Here is a 9,219-nt window from a genome sequence, read left to right on the forward strand (position 1 = left end):
CTATCGTCAGTGATACAGTATGAAACTTTAAGTCTTATCAGAATTCCTTCTTATTACAAATAATTTGTCATACTGTAATGTTTTGACGACTGTGATGGAAATTTTGAGTTTAAACTGTGTCATGCAATCTGAGTCTGCAGCTGTAACAATGGCAACTTTGTTTTTTTTCCTGTGTTCCGGCCGGTGGGGACAGGGCTGATTGCGCCCAGCATGCTGAAGATGTGTTTCACCGACCAGCATTCGAAAAGTATTGCGAAGATGATCATGTAAGGTCATGCATTTAGTGTTTGCGCTATGAGGATGAGACGGTATGAAAGAATGGACCTCACCCCTGTGGGGGGAGACGCTCTGTTACAGACATTTCACTTTGTCACATAGTGTTTCTCAACAGTTGCAGCTGAAATAAATCTCATTGCTGTACAAACACTTTCACTCTCTTGATTTCCCTGAACAAGACTATTGTTTCATAATACTCAGCATTTCTTCTGAGAATTGTGTATTTTATTTATATTTTTAATGTTTTTGTCTGGTTAATCAAGATTTATATATTCTGAAATGCTCCAGATGATGAACGTGACACAGTTGCGTGCAGTTTTGTTGTTGTTGGGTTTTTTTTGTATGGTATTGATGTTTTTTTTTTTTTTTTTTAAATAATTGCTATGTGACAGTGGCAATATTAGGTTGCTTACGTAAGCGCAAGTCCCTACAATAAGGCCCATGCACCAAACGCACAGCCCACCACTGTTATTTACAACCCCCAAAACTGCATCCTGGTTATGAATAGTGATGCTGACAGATGCAAAAACAAAGCCTGACTGCACTGGAATTGTGGGGTGGCCTGGTGCGCTGCCGGAACAAACACAAATGCACCGTCATCCGGCCTGCATCACACATGAGACTCGAATTAGTGTGTCAAATTGACACCCACGTTGAATAAATCCAAGTGGAGGATCCATGACACCCCCATGCTGTGTGACATCACTTCACAGCATTTGTTTCTGAATTCATTTCCATCCTTATTGTTGAATCAGTCGCCCTCTGTGTGTGTGTGTATGCGTGTGCGTTTGAGTGTGGGGGTAGGTGAGGTAATAGGCAGAGCCTGCAAGTCGCATGGTGGTGGGTGGAAAGGTGCTGCATGTTTCTGGATGCAGAGTGGGAGGCAAGCAGGGCTCCCCTGGCTACTGTTGTTCTGTGGGTGGCGAGCAGCAGCCAGGCTCTCCTTTCTCTTACGAAGTCGCCAAGCTGAGGGGGCGAGGGACTACCTCATCTCTCTCGCTCTCTGTGCATCTCACACACTCTTTCTTTCTCTCACTCCCTCTGCCCACAGCCCCTTCCTTTGCCCGGTGTCTACTCTTCTTTTTCCTCCTACACCATCCCTCTCTCTCTCTCTCTCTCTCTCTCTCTCTCTCTCTCTCTCTCTCTCTCTCTCTCTCACACACACACACACACACACACAGTACGGCATCCATCAGGTCCCTCCAAGTTTTTGTTTTGTTTCCTTTTGGGTTTTCCTCGGCTGCTCTTCCACACTGGACAGACCCCCACACTCAGGTCTCTGCGAGATCCATACTGGTACAGGAAAGACCTTTCCACACGGTACATGAAAACCTCACCACCCACTTGCTTGACTCCCCTGCTCCCAAACATCTCTCTTCTATATTTATTCGTTCTGCTTTTATATCGACTTTAGCGCCACCTCAGTGTGAAATGTTTCACTTTGACCTTTTCTCTCTCTGAGCATTCTTTTTCTTTTGACTTGCTGCATCATTGCTGTACTGTATACCGCTGAGTTTGGTTGTGCTCACTTTATTACTGCTTGCTTTTGCGCTCGCATTTGTGTGTGCGTGGTCAGCTATTGACGTTACCCAGTTGATGTCAGTTGGAAAGTCTCAAAGCAATAAGGCAGTAATCTCTTAAAGGCCCAGAGGCTTATAAGTCCACAACAGTTTCATACTGTTCCATCCGCTCTCCTTTCTTACTGTCGAGAAAGAGAGCGCACGCAAAGGCCCTCTAAATGGATCTTTAGGTGCAGTGGCGCACCCGATGGTTCCTGCACGGTAATGCATACATGCGTTAAACAAAAAGTGCATGAACACACACTTGCACGCCTTTGAACGCTGGTCTTTATGAAGCTGAGAATTATCTCACCATAGGTAATCATAACTTATAATACCTGGGACTCGTACAACCGCGCCCTGGGCCCTTTTCTCTTATAATGTCTATACAATGATCTAATATAAAGCAAGACAGCACTTGATGGTCATGAAACCAGTGGGAGTCTTCAGTGACCCGATGCTCTTTTTACTCTTTTAACGGTGTCACTTTTATTTCTTTATTTTTTTTTGTGTGTTAAACAGACACTCATCGTCATGCGTTTCCTCTGAAGGGTCACTTCAGAACGCCCTTGTCTTCATTGCAGCATGCACAGGAATAGAAGCATGCTGCGTCTTTCAATACAAAATGTGCGCGTTGGGGCAAAATGAAATCAGTGCGGGCAGACGTTGGAGAGTGGGAGCTGGGCCCAAGCTAGCAATTTTATTATAAAATGTCTACGATATATAGCACACAGCGGATCCATAGCGTGGCTGGTCAACAGCAGAGTCATTTAATTCGGGCCAGTCGGAGCTTGATGTGCTGATGTGCAGATGATGCGTCTCTCTCAAAGTTTCCAAGGAACTTCTGCTGATCGCAGTTCTCCCAAAGTTTGAAAACCTGAACCGCGCCGGCTAATAAGAGGCCTCCGACTGAACGCTTCGACTTTTCTTTGGAGCTGTCGCTATAGCAACCACGGTAGGCAGTTGCTGTGGTAATCACTTCCTGCTCATGCCCCTGGCATAGTTAAGTGTTTGAAGTTGTCTCTGAGGTGCTTCATTGAAGGGGTTAACTCCCAGCTCCCCTGATAGGTATGTTAGCCAGCATGTTTGTTTGTCTCTTTGAAGTTGTCCTACTCAAAGGTTTATATGGCATGCGGGTCCATCTGGAGGTGTTTGGCGTGAACAAGCATCGGGGCGGCTGTCTGACGTTGATGCTAAAGCCAAAAGAATAGGTCAATGTGTCTGGCGATTTGTAGATGCGCCGCACAAACGAGATGCCCGCCACTCAGCACAGCGCCATGCCCGGGGGTTACCAGGGTGTCAGCGGTCATTAGCCGCCGAGACGCAACGGGCGCTGACACCAGTCGGAATGGCAGATGTCCACACGACTGGGCAGGGTGGCACGTGAGGGCATGGGACCGGCCAGTGCTGTCGCCCCAGGACATGGCAGATAGTTATTCGATGGAGGCTTTTCTACCGTGCACCTTCCACCTCTCCAAAACTTAAAGCCGCATTTGCAACTGACGGAGTTGTGTCTCATCTGGTACTGGGACCGTTGTGGGTGTGTGCGGTCTCGTGCGTGCTTCTTTGTGAGAATTGGTTCACAGGATGGATTTATGACATAAAATAAATCCATTATAATCCAAAAATAAATCCGGTACCTGTTGATGCGTTTACGGTATAAACTTCCACCAATCCATGTCGTTTCAAAGGTTAAAATTCGCGACAGTATACTGCGTGTGATTGTTCCCTTCTCTTAGAGTTTGTCAGAATGTTCATAGGAAGAGCATTTAGCATATGCCAGTGACTAAAACAGTGGTAACGAACACACTATGAAGCAAACTGCTCGTTCTTGAAAACTTGAAAAATGGCTGCATAATCTAGCAGGCAACTGTACAAAAATAAGCAAAAACAGACAAGTTGACTTGACCCGATTTGGTTCAATCGTTGTTTTCACACCATACGAAAGGGAAACACCCATATTCCACTGTTTGAAAATAAGACAAAGACACTGAATAAATGTTGGCTTTCGGGTGTTCAAATATATAATAAACAAACCTTTCCACGGAGATGACAACCTCCAGGGTTTTTCCATTCAATTTCTATTGCTTCACTTTGCTTTCTGCACAGTCATATCGGCGCTCTATTCTGTAGTTCAGCTGTGCGCCTGACAGGTCAAACACACTGCTTGCTTCAGCTTGTATTACCTGTGCTGCGCTCGTGCCTGTACACAAGGCCTGTCAGGTTGGGTTTGGCTACGGCGCTCTTCAATCGAACTCAGCCTGCGTTTGGTGGCTAATTTTTCTTTTTACCTGATAGGCTCCATTCGAGAGAAATTTGGCATTGAGAAATGTATTAAATTTGGCTTTAGATTGATCAGTAGAATGCTAAAGCCTAAAATGAAAATTTCTGTTACTTTGCGAGGACTGCAAGTAATTGGACCTGTTCAGATGGCTGCACCGCTAGCAAAGCAACTTCATACTCACTTTTTTTTTTTTTACGATAAATAGGCCTACAGGTGTTTGGGAGCCAGCTTCCATTGACACTTACGATCTACTGTGACTTTGCATGTAATTAGACAGAAAAGCTTTGCATACCAGTAATGTGTCACTGACCATGAAATAGGTACATCCAGGGAGTTTCGCTTAAGAAAGCTGAGAGCTCACTGGCAGGCCTTCTGTTCCTACTTTTCTGTAGTGCTGATCTCCACTTGTTCCCTCTTGTGTCCTCCCTGAGATTACCTCGATTCCTATGGCAAAACATCAGAAAGCAATGGGGAAACGGAACACAAATAATTATCCGTGACTGAAAGTGCAGCTTCATCATGGCCACCGGGCGAGCGCAGGGCGGCGTCAAGTTAAATGTCCTGACGTTGTGCAGTTTCGAATGACTCTACTATTGATTGGTATCATTCAAATTACACCTCCACAAATGTTGAACCGACTCAATTGAGTTCTCCACAACCTTTGCTCAGTGAGCATAAAAAAAAAAAACCCCATAAAAATCAGGGCCCACTTCCTTGGTTGTTTGTGTGTGTTTTAATTATTCATTCTTTTTTTTTTTACATTTATTCCAAAAGATGGACCGATCAACATCACTTATAATGTCATGAAAGATGTTCAAATCCCGGTAAGGCAAACATAGATTTTGTCTAAGTTTGAAACATTACAGAGAATTGTTTTTCAGCAATTATCTTCAAACATATTGAATGTACTTCAAAACATATCTATGGATATACTATACAGGGTCTTTTATCCCACGTCAAACCTCACATGTGCACATTCACACCAATGGGCGATTTAGAGTCTCCAGTGAACCTTACATGACTGTTTCTTTTTGAACTGTGAAGCAGCTCTGCTCCCTGTGAAGAACATCATTTTTTCCCCACCTAGTCCTGTCTTTCCAAATCTCAACAAAAAAAGACAAACCTGGAGGTTTGCTTGGACTTTTTCATTCTCCCTCTCCAACATGGGCGATGCATCCGCATGCTGAAGCGTGACATGTTGCAATGACAATTTAGCCATGCAATTCATAAATAAAGCATCTGTTTTAGATCAAACATGAAGCAAATTTCAGTTCAAATGACACTCCCATGAAAGCTGAACTGCCAAGATGCATCATTACACATGACGTTTCCCATTCCATATTGTTATACCTTCTTCAATTATAAATCTATAGGATGAAAAACACCCCCATCCCCCATTGCATTCCTGTTTTCACATCATCCATCAAGAGTGACTGGCTCATAAATTATTCCTAATCTGCTAATACGGAATGAAGCGAGTCCATCATCTTGCCAAGTATTAAGAGAAGCCTTCCAATGCACCCCCCTGCTTTTGTTTCCCACTGTGATGTAAATAGCAGCACAGGGGCCATGTTCGTCTTGAGGATGGCACACGGCTAATCCTGAGCGAAGCTTGGAGGGATCTCTTCAAATACTCTTGTCAGTGTTGATTTGTCACCAACAGGCCTTTCATTTCCTCTGTAAGATGACACCATGTCAGCACGATACCGCGATCGAGGCCTTGGGAATCGGAGGCTCTGCACCTTGAGAAAAAAACCCCAAAACAATCTAACCAACAAGAAGTTTGTTGACTGAACTGGGCTGGTTTTGAGGATGCCGGAAGGAAAAACAGCTCTTAAACACTGCTGCGCCACTTTATCTGTGCAATTGTTTGAAATAAGGGGACAAGTATTGAAGGTAATTAAAGATTCCAACCATGGCTTATAAATTTGGAGCAGGAAAAAAAAAAAGACAACAACAATTAAAAAACCTCAATAGGAACACCCGGCTTAAAGCGAGCAATCATGTCCGAGATGTTGGGCTTAAATGAGGATGTTGTTTTCTCTTTTCTGTTCTGTCAATCTCCGGCAGAAAGCGATTTCCTCCTGAAGAGTGGCGGCCAGGGCTAAAAGCATGTTTTAATAAGCACGCTGACACATCCATCTTTGTTTCCGAGAGATAAGTCACAAGCCGCGCACAGCAAAAGCATGCGGGGCTCGCTGGAAGGATGCCCATTGTGGCGTATCAGTCGAATGTGCTTATGTGCACAAATCGCACACAAACACAAATGTGAGCATACACTGAAGCCAACGTGCACGCGCTCGCACACAAGAGCTGTCACCCCAACTTAAATCCTATTTATCACCAAACCGACGGGATTTTTTTTTTCTTTTGCTTGGAGCCGAAGGTGGTTGGCATGTTCACTTTATGCCTCCTCGGAGATTAGTCAATTCAGCCCTGCTCTGTTCTCACTGAGTCTCCTTTTAAGTCTTCCTTCATCCCCCTACCTCCTTTTTCCTCTCTCAATCGCCCACTGCACTAAATGTGTTTCTATTTGTTTATTTTCTTAATGCATTGGTTGGGGACGAGGGGGGGGGGGGTAGGGTGTGCTACCTGTGACTTGGAGCTGGTCGAGGCTGGCAGCTGTGCGTGTGAGATTGAGGAGCGTGACAGAAATGTCCTCATTAGGTCTGCAGTGAGGAGAATTGAGGAGTGGAAAAGGGAGGAGGAGGAGAGGAGAAGTAGAGGGACAAAAGTTTGCGAGTTTTAGACACACTGCGCCGTTTATCTACGCGGGGCTCAGTTTCAAGCAGATGTGCGCCCTAGTCATGCGCAAGCACGCGGACGCAGAACACACACGCACACATATGCAATGAGTCACAAAGTGCAGTGGAGTAACTCTGTCATTATTATACACTATTAATTAAAGAGAAATAATAGAAGCCAGATGAACTTGTGTTCAGCCTAATTATCATGTCTTTGATAGCAAATTGTGCAGAAAAAGACAGTGAGAAAGCAAGAACGCTAATGCACGCACAGGGAGAGAGTATATAGGTTCAGATAAGGACTTGGGACTTTGGGAGTGAAAGTTACACTCTACTCCACTCTACTGGCACCCATAACCCTTCGTTTGAAATCAAAGTGGAATTTCTTAATTGCAGAATAAAGGGAGATGTACTAATGCGGGAGAAAGATGGACTGTGGGGATGGGGGGGGGGGGGGGGGACAAAAAGGGTTGGTTTAACAACCGGGGCGAAGTGGTGGTGTATGGGGGGGTGGAATTGTTGCTCTGGGGAACAACGGCAACAACAAACAAACAACGATTGCCTTGTTTTATCTTGTTTGCCTTGTTTTCCACACATCTCGTCCTCAGCGTGCATGTAGTGATCTCTGAACTGCACGCTTCCACGCCAACTCCCCTGTTGCCTTGTTTACATGTTGCTGGTGCTGCGGTGTCGGCAGGGCATTGATCATTATCATCATTATGTGTCTATGATACGGCATTGTCGAGGCACAAATCAACATTGCTTCCGGGCCTTTCGGTTTGATGATCAACACTAACTTTGCAATCTTTGCTTCTGTTGGGGGAGCGCTCCACTCATTGCCACTGCGATTGCTGCAAAGAACAAAAAGACACCTGTTTGCTCTTATTAAAACTGGTGTTCAAAGGAGTAGCAGGGCCATTTGGATAATGAGGGGAAAAAAAGATAAAAATAAAAATATGAATGCAGTACTTACTAAACTATTATATGTCATAATTAAAAGGAAAATAGTTATATTACAGGGAAAAATGTTTTTTACAAGCAGAAAGTTGCATTGGTGTTAAAAAATACAGTTTATGAAAATAAAATGTTGAAAATAACAACCTGCGCAAAATCTCAACATGTGATGATATACCGTATAGACACAATGAAATTGGTCAATGATTTGACACATCAACATCATCATAATGACCAGTTTAATTCAGTATAAATTCATGCAAATTCTTATTTTTTTTTTTTACAGCTATTTCACGTTAATGCCTGATGAATATCCATCCATCCATCCATCCATCCATCCATTTTCTCTAGCGTTTGTCCCTCATAGAGCTTGGGCCTATCCCAGCTGACACTTGAACAAGAGGTGAGTAAGAATGGTCGCCAGTCAGTCATGGACTTGATGAACAGAGTATATGAATGGAATATTCATTTGAAAGGTAAACGGTGGAAACTTAATTTAACGGACTAATTGGAGGAAGTTCGGATTTGTCCGTTACGTTGAAGTACTTTTTTATTTGTGGCCTAAAAAACCCCAATACAGTCGAAAATTATTATTTGGTTCTTATTTTTCGTAGCCTCAAAGTGTGCAGTACAGTACAAGCTGTAAATAGATAAAAGCTCCAAACTGTTTTCAAAATGTATCCAAATTTAGCCTGCTGGTGTGAAGTACTCGACAAAGCCAAGTAAGTTGGACCCATCTGCAAACTCAATTCAGTTTTACAAAAATAGCTGAACTAAACAAGGGCGCACGATAAATGTCGGAAAAAAACTGAAAGGAGCACGGCAAATTTGAGGATGTGAAATTGTTGGGCAAACTGTATCAAAGGTCAGTAAAACGTTTGAACAAAAACGCTATACACTGAAAACAAAAGGAGGTGGATGATGCCAAGGCAAGTAACAATGGTCGACGAAAATTCAAACAAAAAAACAAACGGTACAAAAACACGAACTAAACTGTAATTAACAGCAAGCAAGCAATGCAATCATTTGGCACCAGCATACTGCTGCAGCCGCCCTGAAATAGCCGCTGGATGTAACAGGTGACAGGCGTGTTGCCAAGGCAGTGGCCACTCGAGCTCAGCAGTACCCCGCAATAGAGGGACAACAAAAAAAAATCTGACAACAGACATGACAGTTGGTGTTTTTGGAGGGGGGGGGGGGGGTTGGGGGCTATGAAATAATGCTGTGTCACGAAGCTAGTGCTTCCCTTTTTCACCTTCATTACGATTACATAGATAAGGGCTTTACAAAAAACATCAACGACAAACTGTGTACGGTGCCGCATCTTGAAGAGACTCGCGCCTGAGTACAAAATAACCATCGACACGACTAGATAAATATGACATGCTGCTGATGGCGAAAC

Source organism: Hippocampus guttulatus, chromosome 2, assembly GCF_054856545.1.
Source record: "Hippocampus guttulatus isolate MCC_2025c chromosome 2, RoL_Hgut_1.0, whole genome shotgun sequence".
NCBI classification, from domain to species: domain Eukaryota; kingdom Metazoa; phylum Chordata; class Actinopteri; order Syngnathiformes; family Syngnathidae; genus Hippocampus; species Hippocampus guttulatus.